The following is a 12,690-nucleotide window of genomic DNA, read 5'->3' as shown; positions in this document are numbered from 1 at the left end:
CCCTTATGCACTCGCGCTCTCTTCCTTTTGGAGTACTGGGATTAAAGTCAAGTTTTTGTCTGAGCCAGTCAGTTACATTAAAGCTATTGCATTCAACTTGCTCCCAGCTAGGCTGACTTTGCAAAGCCCTCCTTGCAAACATTTGGGGACTGGAGGCTAAATTGGGAGGGCTGTCAAGCAAGAATGCAGAGTCTTGACTCGGAATTTGTAGAGAAGTCTATATACAAGCTCCAACTGCCAGTGAGTTGCCTCTAAATCCAGGAAGAAATGAAGAGCCAAGTTTTAAGAAAAAATTAAATGTAGTGTTAAATATTGAGCTTATTTTGAAATACCAAATTTTGGTTTCATGTTTGTTGAGGACAAAAGTATTTTTTATAAGACAAAATCAATGAAAGTATTGAAAGATTGACAGTGAAGAGCTAGAAAGGGTATCAGATGTGGGTCTTCTACAGAAGACTCAACACTTGGTTCCTCAGGAAAAAATGCATACCTGAAACTACAGCTACTAGAATGGTTATACAGTTATGATTAATGGTCATTAAAATGTATGAAGCGCCTTTTGGATGCAACCATAGTTTTGCCCATGAACAAGGATTTTGGGTGGCACTGTGGATGGTGTTGGCCCTCACTGCTCCAATGCCCTGGGTTCAATCCTGATCTCATTGCTGCCTGTGTGGAGTTTGCATGGTCTCCCTGTAACCATGTGGGTTTCCCCTAGGTGCTCCTGGTGTGGGTTGGTGGGCCATGGGTGGCAGAATTGATGGAAATGTGGGGATAATGGGTTAAAGGGAAAATTAAAAGGAGAAATGGGATTTGCCTGAGCTAACATAGAGCTGATGAGCCAAATGCTGCCTTCTGTGTTGTAAAGCAATAAATGATATCCTGGAGATCTTTTTGATTGAAAGTGAAGCAAGCAGCCATCAGCATTACAATGCATCAAAAAAATTGGTGTAAGTCGCACATAAGGGGGAAAATTTTAAGGATTTTTGTGGCTATCTGTGGAGTAAAATTTTTGACCATGTCTTTGCAGATCTTAATGTGGATGTATGCAAACGCCATTGTACCCAGTAGTTTCTTTTACATGCTTCATTATTTTAGTAGCTTGGATATCTTAATATTTCAGCTTTCATTTAAAAACTGAGTATTCAGTGTTTCACTTTTTAAGTGAATTTTTACTCTTTAATAATAAAGCTCTTAATGAAAATGATAGGACCTATCAGAATAGTGAATGAAAAATCCTAATGGGCCAAGCTGAACTCCTGACAGTTTACAGTGCAGATGTGACTATCCTGGATCTGGTTACCATGCCAACAGTCTTCCAGGATGGAATGGTTTCTGCTTATGAAGCTCTGCAGTTCTTCATTTCCTACAAGAATAATTTTAAATCCGTAGCCACAACATCCCACAGTTCTATTCAGATTTATTAAACGTAGTTGTTATAGAGGTTGGCATATGCTAAGTGTTAATAAACTCCAGTGATAAGTGTTCTGAAGGAAAAAATATGGAATAGGCTGAATTGAACTGGTTTCTGCACATGTTGTCTTAGCCTGCCAACGCATAACTGGCTGGGCTGGATGTATAGGGCTAAATGAAGACTACTCCTCCCTTTTTACCAACCTGCCCCACCTAAACCAAGAGACATCTGGTAAGAGATAATGAGGTTTTAACAGTGATTGGGTCTCGGTAGTGTATTGGTGAGATTCTATCCCTGTCGTGCTCCAATAGCATTAGATATGGCATGGCTGGGCAGAGCTTTGATTTCTGTTATGATATCAAGGCTAACAGTTTTTAAATGTTCAGAGATAATTAAAAACTATTTGTATTACTTTAAATAAATAACTGAAGACTTTTTTTTACACCTCATCTAAAGGGCTGGAAATTCCAGCATGATCTGGTTTTGCTGCTAGACTCCATGTGGAGTGACAGATGTGCTGGTATCTGTAACTCAGCACATCATGGACTTGGAGCAGGTCCTGGTAAGCCCAGGATTTGCCTGGGAGCAGTTGAATGCCTATGGTTTCCTTTGGATCTGTCAACCACAGTCAACCTGATTTGGCCTTAACAAATTTTGATCTGATCTTGCTAATTATTCCTGATGTTTCCTCCCCATTCCCCTACCAAGTTGACATGTAGTTCACTGTAGTATAACATTATTACAGCTACGGACTTAATAAACACCACCATACATTGTATTCTAGTCATTGATGAATAGCTGAATGATAGGTTCAAACAGATCCCTCCACTTGGATCGAAGTGCAATTGTACATGGTCTTCAGGGACTTTTAAGTGCATGTTCTATGCAGAAAGAATTAAGATTGATAATCCTAAATGTGCATACCTTGTCCACAATACATAATATTGAATGGGCCAACACCTTATTTGCATATTTGTTTCCAAATTGATGAGACCTTGTAGCATGGAGTCAATAACCTTTTCGATCAAACACAGTATCTTGTTCTTTGATCATCATTTCAGCTACAGTTTGAGCCATCCTTAAATCAATTAAGACTCAGTATTTACTGCCCTAGCCTGAGAATTGAACCTGCAAGGATAAATGAAGAATCAATATTTGAACTTTGTTTTCCTTCTGATTGTTATGATCCATGATCTTTCGTTGACCCCAGTCTATACCAGAGTTGGGCCTTTGGTAGAAGTGTTGGTTAGAATAATAGCTTATTTGTCATTGGTTTGCAGACTTGAAATTGACTTGATTTTCTGATCCCAGCTAAGTGTGGGATGAATTCCTCAAGATCTCTTAGTTGATGTGGTCCAAGGGGTCTGTGAAGTTGAAAAAGGCCATGTGTCATGGGAGATGCTGGTCCCTCCATTTCTCTTGCGTTTTAGTGCAGTACCAACTGTCCATTCCACTACTTGATGATCGGAGTTTGCAAGCTGGCTCAAGACGTTTGTTTAAAAATTGGCATTTGCTTTGTGAAGGTGTCTGTTGGAACAATAGTTGCATTATTACAGTCTGTCTTCGTGTATTTGCTTGAAGGAGGGGAAAAACATTACAAGTTCCATCGTGTGACCTTTGTACATCTGTAAAATAGCACGCAAGCTCTGATTCTAACCAATGGATTCACTGGAGACCCAATTCCTTCTCCATTCAAAATGAAGGAGCACCCGTGACGGTACTGAGCCCTTCCAGTCTCTTCAGGAGCATGCAGAATTCCAGCAAAAATGGAAGGCTAACACCTTCCATACGACCCATGCACTGTCCCTCAAATACTTGCCCCACCTGTCATTGTTTGCATATCTGGCATTAGACTCAACAGCCACTTCAGAGCTCATCGAACACGAGTTGAAGCAAATGATTCTTAACTCCAATGTATTTTGTAATTCAACAGATCTGCTGGGCAGCATTTTCTGGTTCCCATTTCCCGACTCCATGTGGAAGTGCTTGAATGTGTGACTTGAGTAAGAAAATGGCCTGGATGGTTATGTGATTCTAACCCACCTCTCCAGCTCGCTGTAGTTTTCTCTCTGCTGATGGTTGAAAATGTGCCATTGCACCAAGTTAGGTGTCCCTACTCCCCCGTGTTATAGTATCTGGGATGATGTACAAATAACCTGCTGACTTAAGTGAGAATGCCCTGTGCTGCATAAGACCATGGGCTCGTGGAAACATTTCAATTTTCACAATGATGATGAATTTGCAAAATGAACACATTGTAATATGTTTGGTTTTCCTTGTATTTCATTTGCTATTCCTGTTAGATATCTGACACTGAGCACACAAATTCTGAAGTTCCCACTTTAATCCTCTTGATGTACTATTTCAGCTTCTTATCCAAGCCGTCACCATGGTCCCTGGTGTTGATCCCAAGAAATATAATCTGAATTACTTCTGATTTGCCATCTGAGGATTTCTAGTGCGAAGTTAAAATGTGTGCATGTCAGAGCTAACATAGGCCCAGCTTTGATTCCATTAGTAATCTCTGCAATTTAAAATATGCCTATATTTTTAAAACTTTGCCTGGCTGAGAGGTCACTGAGCTGAAACATGAACTTGGTTTACTGGAGACCCAAGAGATTGCAGATGCTGGAATCCGGAGCAAAAAACAAACTGTTGGACAGCATCAGTGGAGGGAACGAACAGTCGATTGTTTTGAAGTGGTCGAGGCAGATGCATTAATAATGATAAGGCACAGGTAAATGAATAGGAAAGATTTAGAAGGAAAGGAGGCAAATGGGATTAGCTTAAATGGGCATCTTGGTCGGCATGGACAGGTTGGGTCCAAGGGTCTGTTTCTATGATGTATGACTCTTCATTTGAACTTTGTTTAACTTGATTACACTCTCCCCAAATAACTTTTTTCTATTTTAGGTTTCCAGCATTATAAGGATAAAAACATTTTCTCATTCTTACAACCAAATTAAGCTAAAACTGCAGATGCTGAAAATGTAAAATTTAAAATATGATGGAAATACTCAGCAGGTCAGACAGTACCTGTGGAGAAAGTTTGTTTCTGCTCAGTGATGTTTCATCAGAACAAGACAAAGTTTAAATATGAAAGAAAATGTTTTAAATTGCAGAGATTACAAATGGAAGGAAAACAGAGTTCCTATTGTCTCAGCATGCATGTGTTTATATTTGCCCCAGGAATCTAAAGATGGTAATCAGGAACAAGTAATTTGGATTATATTTCTACGCTCTTGATGTCAGTGCCAGGGACCTTGGTGTCACCTTGGTTGAGATGCTGATTTAGCACAGCAAAAAGTTTGAACTGCGAAGCTTGGGTTTGATGTATGGTGTGGAAATAACAAATGAAGTTTGGAGAAGCAAAGCACATTCCTCCAAACTTCATGTTGTAATAAGTCCCTTGTTGAATTTGCAAATTCAATAAAAATTTGTATAAAAGGTGAAATGTGAGGGTGTGACCAGAAGATTTCTGTTGCACCTCAGGTTGTTCTCATTTAAGGTCAGCAATGTGACAGATGTTTTCCAGTGTCATGGTCTGGTGAAAAATGATTTCTGTGTGGCAGGTTAACTTTCAGTTTTTAAAAACCATTGGTAAAGAGAGAAACCTAGGTGGTGCCTGACAATATTATCAAATACAACTTGTATATTTCCTTTGTCTCGCACAATTTCAGAAGCTGAAACATGCATCATCTTATTCGTGTAGCCGTTAAATTAAAGCATACAAGATTATGTTAATGAAGTTATGATCCCAGGTCATCAATGTGTGAGTAGAGTTTGCAATGAAGTAATGCACAGGGCATGCTTTACATATCCTGTCTGTGTTAATACTCTTCATGGAGGGATCTTTAGGGACAAATAAGGCTGACTGCAGAGGTAGTTGGATATTTAAGCACTACGTTGTTTGATGTTTGTAATTTTTTTTGCATACCTTGTGCATGTTACCTCATGTCAACAAATCATTGACTATTTATCAAGTTTGATCAACAACATTGGACACAAGGTACTCCAGCACAGATGCATTTGAGATTGCAGCTATATTATAACTGAGCAATAGATTACAGTATAGGAATTGGCTCTTTTTCGAGCCATCATGGGCTCGAACATCCAAGGGCCCACCATTTTGAGAGCCAAAAACAGAGGTGTAACTCCTCCAAGACTGAGGAAATCAGTGCTGCTTGGAAGGGGATACAGTGTCACAGTTGTGGTTCTTCTATCCTCCATAAGGTGTTGGGAGTAAATGATAGCCAAAGAGCTACTCTGAATCGCAGTGTGGATTTTGACCATCTTGAGGAAACTGACGAGAAATGCAGGAAGCATCACACCAACTGCTCTACTTGGGCTTTTTGTCCTCGAAGTATTTTATTTTATTGATTGAGTGGTGCTGTCGTGCATTCATTGCAAATTTGACTGCCTTGCAGGAACGAGTTGCCTTGCAGGAACGAGTTGCCTTGCAGGAACGAGTTGCCTTGCAGGAACGAGTTGCCTTGCATCTGCTTTATGATGGCGTCTCAGCTGTGATATTAGCAGACAGCTGTGGAACAAACTCCATCTTAGTCTGATGGCAAGCAATGCTGTATTGTGTCCCAGTACTACTATCTTAATTGTCATAATCCTGTAAAGTCAAACAGACTTTCTACTGGAGCAGATCTAATCTAGAGGATAGATGGGAAATTGTTCAAGCTACCTTGCCTCCACCCCAGAGCTGAGGGTAGTCCAGCTTCTGTTATTGAGCTGCAGTATTCAGATGACTCTCGTGGCATATTTCAAAGGCATATTTCAAAGTCATATTTCCAAATCATTTCAATTTGTTCATTGAAGCATGTGAGATTGGGCATTTCTATTCTGTGAAACATCTTTCAACAACCTTCCCCTGCTGTACAACACGTTTCTCGATCGGTGAAGATGCACTTGGAAAATATGGGCCACTTTCTGTTTTGCAGGAGCTCTCAGACAAGGCATATTGATGAAATTCAACATAACCTTCAATAGCCAAAAGACTTTGGTTGTCTCTTGAAAAGTGTAATATCAAAGCATTGAATGTAGCACATAGCTTGTGGTTTACCAGGCAGTAGTGGTCCCTGCTATCTGTATGGTTCTAATATAGATTGCCTGCAACATGCATCTCAAAGCACCTGAGTAGATAGTATCACTGCTGTCTCTGCAAAATCCTTTATATCCGTTGTCACAATTTTCTCCCAGGCCAATATCCCCAGCACTGAGGGCCTGATTACACAGCTAGCTCTGGTCAGGCAAAGTTGTTCATGTTCCTGACACCAGAGTACAGAAGAGGCAAATGTTTACTGAGTCTGTCTTGGCAAAAGATTACCAGGTGAAGAGAAAAAGTTTCAAGGATGTTCTCAAAATGGCTTTTAAAAATGTCACATTCCCACAAATTCGTGGGAGTTTTTGGCCCATTATCACTCTGAATGGAGGAGCAGCATTCAGGATGGCATTGGAGAACCATTTTGTCCATGCTTTGTAAATGACATAATGAGGATATGATCTTCCAAGCTATCCACCCATCTCTGGCAGAATCTGCAGATGCCACATTGACCTCATTAGCTGCCTCAAGTGGAAGTGCATCATCCTGAATCTTCTGGGAATCTGAAGAAAATGTTTTTGAAGCTGTATGTTTTTTTTAAAAAAATTACAATGTGAAAATTGGCCGTTTGGCTGAACTTGTCCATTGTTTGTTTGGCATTGATACAAGTATTCTGATTCCATGACTGCAGTTCCAAGTACTTCATTTCCTGTTCCTTATAACCATCCATCTGATCTGTTCTTGATACGTTTCCTGCTCCAAGCAGCAACTGTCAGTCAGTGCTGCAGTCCCTAAACCACCTTGTTTAAGGTTTCCTTCCTCTTCTATTATCACTTTCATATCACTTTGTTGGAGTCAAATTTCTTTAAGTTAAAGGATTTGTCTTCAAAATTTTTAGATTATATCATCCCTTGCTCACTAAAGCAGTATAAAATCCTTGACAATAAATCACCTTGTATATTGTAAAAAAAAACTAGCTCATATTAGTAACATTAGACCAGTTGAAAAGCAATATGGTGTTTGAGCTCTCAAAAGTGATGCAAGGGAAGGTATAGACAAAAATTAAAGCAGTTTCTTATAAAAGATCAGCTGATAACACTACATCGTGTCACACGTATGTGGAAGAGGGATCTTCTAAGTTGAATTATGTTGAGTTCACTACAGTAGTACATGTTTCCCTAGGCCAATGGGGAAGGAAGGAATTGACCAGGATGGCTGATTCGGTCACATCTGAGAAAAGTACATCCATTGGATATCAGATGTTGAAAGCATAATGCTCCAATGTAAATATCCATTGTTCTGGTTGCTCTATGTGCAGTCTAAAGTCTCATACAAAGATTTGCTAGTTAAAAGCTCTTGTGCAAGTCACTCCTTTTGAGAAGAGTTGGAGTTTGCAAAATATTCTACTTCAGCTTTTGATGGAAGTTAAAAGTAACAAAATGGTTGAAAGTCTCTTCAGTTTTGCCCTGGATTGTCTTGGTAGCATTTCCAGATGGGCAAATTTAATCAATTTTCTCCTTCAGCCTAAAGCAAAAAAAAACTGGATTCTCATATTTCAGAATAGAAACAGGAAATACTGGAGGGACTCAGCAGCGTCTGTGAAGAGAGGAAAAATGCAATTGATGCTTCAGGTCACCAATCCTTCCTTGATTCCATATTGGAACTTCAGTGAAAGAGAACAGTCTTTGAAATGTTACAGAAACTGGAAGGTCATTGAACTAAAATTTTAACTGTTTCTCTCTCCACATCGACTGCCTGACCTGCAGAGGATCTCCAGCATGTTTTTGTTATATCCTTTAACTCAGTTTGCAACAGGATTGTAATGAACTGAAAAAGATAATAAAAGCTGTTAAACCCTTGATCTCTGCTTACCACCATTGTAAGGATACTTTTTGAAAAGTTGTTCAGGATTTTTTTTTGTGCAGATGTTGGATGCCCAATTGGATGTAAACTACAATAAAATGACGTTGTTGCCAGTTTTGGACAACATTTGTGGGTAGAGAAGCTTGAAATGTGCAAAATCAACATCTATATTTTGAGTTTCTGGCATGATTCCAATGTAGTAGACTGGAATGGTGGTAGTTTCTGACGGCTGCAATTAATGCAAGGTGGACTAAAATCCTGCAGGGCCAGATGCTCATATTCATTAAATATGAGTAGCACGAGGCTGATAGTGAGCAAGCACTGATTTGGAGCAATGAAATGTGACCTTGTTTAAAACTAATTACCTGAAGTTGCTTTGAAGTCCAAAATGACTTGTTGGTATTGAAAAGCTTTTTTTTGTTTCAGGCCTTGTTTATGTTTGTAAATCATTGTAAACTAATGTAGACCAAAGAGTCTTGTATTTCACCATGATAATTTAGGTGAATGCTTAATCTTATAAAATAGAATTTATTTTTCTTCTCGCAATCCATTCTCTGCAATGCAACTTCTCAATCACACCTTTACATCTTTTTGAATATTGATTAGATTTACTAAAATCTTCCAATCAGTAATTAATAAGTTGTTTATTTTTTTTCAGGCAGCAGCTTGCATAACTACATATCAGAGCGCTCTCCCAAGATACATAGACATCCTTGGGTAAGTGAAGTAGCAATTCTAGTTGTTTAAAAACAGATAACGCCTAGCTGGATGGACACCATTCACCATTTACTGAGATTCAGCTATATGCTGTCAAAGTCCAGGTAACACATGTCGGGCTATAACTGCAGCACAAGTATACTCAAAAGCATGAAGTACACTGTACATGATGAACCACATTGTTATTTCGACAATGCGTAATGTATAAATACGTAAAACATGGTTCCCATTCAGTGTTTTGAAGGGGGGGGGGAATTAGTCCTGAAAGTTAATTCTTTTTTTTGCTGCCACTCAAGCAACAATGGAAAATTCTTTTCTTGATCCTCCTTTCCCACGCTGCGCTTTTTAAATTAGCCTCTTGACTGAAGGAGGGGGTTGGGTGCAATCCACCATTCCTGATGCTTAAGCCATGTGACAACACTGATTTATTTTTAATGCTCCTTCATAGATCAGCATAGTAAGTCATCAGTCCGCCAATTTTTTTCACCTTTTATTGAACTCGTCTTTGGACTTCATCCTTCCCTATTGAAGAAACTTTTTTGTAATCTTGTTTTGTTCCAGAAATGCAATAATAAATTTGCAGGTCTATTGATCAGTGTTGTTGGTGAAATGCAGCCTTAATGATCATGACTTTTGGAATTGCTATTTTCATTCTTATTTAGGATATTGAAAGCCTATATCTTTGATTAGGTGTTTGGTCATCCTGAACCATGGGTTTTTGACTTGACATCCATTATTTTTAAATTAGAAATCTGAAGCATCATGAGGACAGCAAAGATAACATTTTTGTCTCTAAGACAAAATGATATAACATATATGATACAATATGATAACAATTTGTCTTCTAATCAAGTTTTTAATTAACTGTTCAGCATATTATAACTTTATGCACCACTTAATGATATCCCTTCTGATAAATCGCTGACCAAGAGTTCATGATGTACAGAATGACACAGTTGTCCCTCTGCCAGCACTTCGAGTGATATGACTTAATGCCCTTTCCATCTGCTTCTAGGCTTTGATGTCTAATGTGTGCTGTCCAGAATTGGCCCAACTGAGACCAAATCAATGTTAGCACAATTTGCTTAGTTTTAGACTATTTCTTCATTAGAAAACAATGGATTTTGTTTACCTTTTTAGAAGCTATGGTAACTCATGCCACCATCAAAGGCTTGTACGTAAATGTATTTCAAAAATACATTTGCAGTGTTGCTGGGTGATATGGCTCGTTAGATGGGCAGTAAGAATATTTATCTAAACCCATTGGAAAAATAAGTTTTTATTTTAACTTTTGTAACAGAAAAGACTGAATAATTTGAAAACATTGTTATTAAGAATTTTAATTTTAACAATCAAAGTAGGAATCTAATGATTAATTAGTTTGATTTGTAACCCCACTTTAAGAAAAGCCCAATTGATTGAGATTTTGTAAGGTGCAGTGAATTAATAATGTTGTTTCTGTTGCACTCTTAGGAAAGCTACACAGTTGAAATATCGCCCACAGTAAAGATTACATGCCTTTTTGTAAGCAAGTGTATAATTTACCTGGCTGGTTATTGTAGCATTCCACTCATGGGGTCTTGAGTTGTGGCATGGGAAAACATTGTTTAAATTCTTTAGTTTAATGCAAGACAAAGTAACAAGTCATTGGTGGTGAACTGAAGCTAAGTAGTTTGTGGGCTTCCCAGTACATATGGGAGAATTGATGGAACAGTGTGCCTGCAGATGGGAGCTTTAGATTTAAAAACACGATGATGCTGGAGGAACTCAGCAGGCCAGGCAGCATCTGTGGAGAAAAGCAGGTGGTCAACATTTCGGGTCAGGACCCTTCAGGACTGAAGATAGGGGAAGCCCAATATATAGGAGGGAGAAGCAGAGCAGTGATAGGTGGACAAAAGAGGGGAGGTGGCATGAACATTGAATTTTCCCACTTTAAGTAATCCCCACATTTTCCCCCCCCCCCACCAACCATGCTGCTTCTCCTCTTCCCTTTCCTAGCCTCTTTTTCTACCTTTTTTCCTCTCTCCACTTACCTTTGACCCATCCCCCAGTAGATCTGCTCTCCCCCTTCCCCTGCACCTTCCTATCACTATCTCTTACCTGCATCTACCTATCACCACCCTGTGCCCACTGCGCCTCCCCTCTTTTGTTCACCTATCACTGCTCTGCTTTACCCTCCTATATATCGGGCTTCCCCTTTTCCTATCTTCAGTCCTGAAGAAGGGTCCTGACCCGAAACGTTGACTGCCTGCTTTTCTCCACGGATGCTGCTTGGCCTGCTGAATTCCTCCAGCATCATCGTGTTTTTCATCTGGATTCGAGCATCTGCAGCCCTTTGTTTCTCTGAGCTTTAGATTTATTTTCTGGGTTATGATCAAATGCATTTATTTTTGTTCAAGATTGTTTACATCTTGAAGGAAATGCCATGCCTTTCCCTTGCATATCATCGTCCTGTTTCATATGGTATTTCAACTTAACACAATCCTCTGAAAAGTGTGTTGGTTTTGATGGATAGGTCAAAGTGACCCTTTGGCTTCATTTTGGGTCGTATGAGTTTGTTGGGAAACCACATGCCTCAGTTTATAAAAGCACTGAAACAGTGGCATGCCCAAGAGGCATGTAAGCTTGAATCTATAAAATCTAATTGAGTCTAATGTATATTGTGGAGAAAAAAATACTAATTGGTGAATTAGACTTTTTCAAATTACAGAACTGTTGAAACAGTAAATGGTTGGGTACTAAAGAATGTTAATGTATTGAGGGAGCTTGGTCTTCAAATAAATTGTTCCCTGAAAGTGGTAATTGGCAGGGTAGTGAAGAAGACATATGACATGCTTGCATAGAATACTAAAGTTGGAACATTATATTGCAACTTTACAAAACACTAGTTGGACTGCATTTGAAGTATTGTGTAGTTTTGGTCATCATAATGTATGAAGGATGGGGTTGTGGTGAGTGCGCAGAGGAGATTCACCAGGATGTTGCCTGGATTGGAGGATTCTAGTTACCGGTTAGGCTGGACTTGTTTTCCTTAGAATGAAGGAGGCTGTAGGTAGAAATGTACAAGATTGTGAGAGGCATAGAGTAGGTAGTCAAAATCTTTCTCCCATGGTTGGGGTATCAAAAGCAAGAGGACATAAGTCTAAGGTGAAAAGGAGTTAAAGGGGATTTCAGGGGAGTTTTTTTACACTGTGGTGGATATCTGGGTCTTGCCACCGGAAGAGGTGGTGGAATTGGAAACAGTGACCACACTTAAGAGGTGTTTAGACAGACACTTTTAAATAGGCAAAGCAGAGACAGATATGGATCAAATGCAGGAATATGGGATTGGTGTAAATGAGCAATAATGTCAGCACAGATGTGGGTTGAAGGGCTGTTTCTGTGCTGTACAACTGATTCTATGGGTATTCTATTGGGGGGGAAAAAAAACAGGAATTTTCCAAGTTGTCTTTTCTGCTTGAGTGACGGGGGCAGTTGGAACTAAATTGTTAGTATTTCGCATTACTGTCACTTTTTTCCTTTGTTAATAAGTTAATTTTTATTAGAATCTAATATTCAATTTTTTTCTGAATATGATCTCTTCCTCATGAAGAAGTAGTTTTTAAGCTGACTATCGATTTTCAAGCACTTCATTTAGAAAAAAGAA

General features: G+C 39.1%; 1 protein-coding gene across 5 annotated transcripts in view; it reads left to right on the top strand.

Annotated features, from left to right (window-relative positions):
- Positions 1-12,690, top strand: part of arvcfb (ARVCF delta catenin family member b) — a 257,916-nt gene that overhangs the window by 34,974 nt on the left and 210,252 nt on the right. For 3 of the 5 annotated variants that reach the window (XM_052031926.1, XM_052031923.1, XM_052031917.1), the window contains exon 2: positions 8,986-9,044. The exons of the other annotated variants lie outside the window; for them this stretch is intronic. The gene's annotated coding sequence lies outside the window, so the exon portion shown is untranslated. The remainder of the gene's footprint in view (positions 1-8,985; positions 9,045-12,690) is intronic. 5 annotated transcript variants of the gene reach the window in all.

Source organism: Pristis pectinata, chromosome 17 (genome assembly GCF_009764475.1).
Source record: "Pristis pectinata isolate sPriPec2 chromosome 17, sPriPec2.1.pri, whole genome shotgun sequence".
Lineage (NCBI taxonomy): Eukaryota > Metazoa > Chordata > Chondrichthyes > Rhinopristiformes > Pristidae > Pristis > Pristis pectinata.
This window is presented reverse-complemented; position numbering and strand designations above follow the sequence as displayed.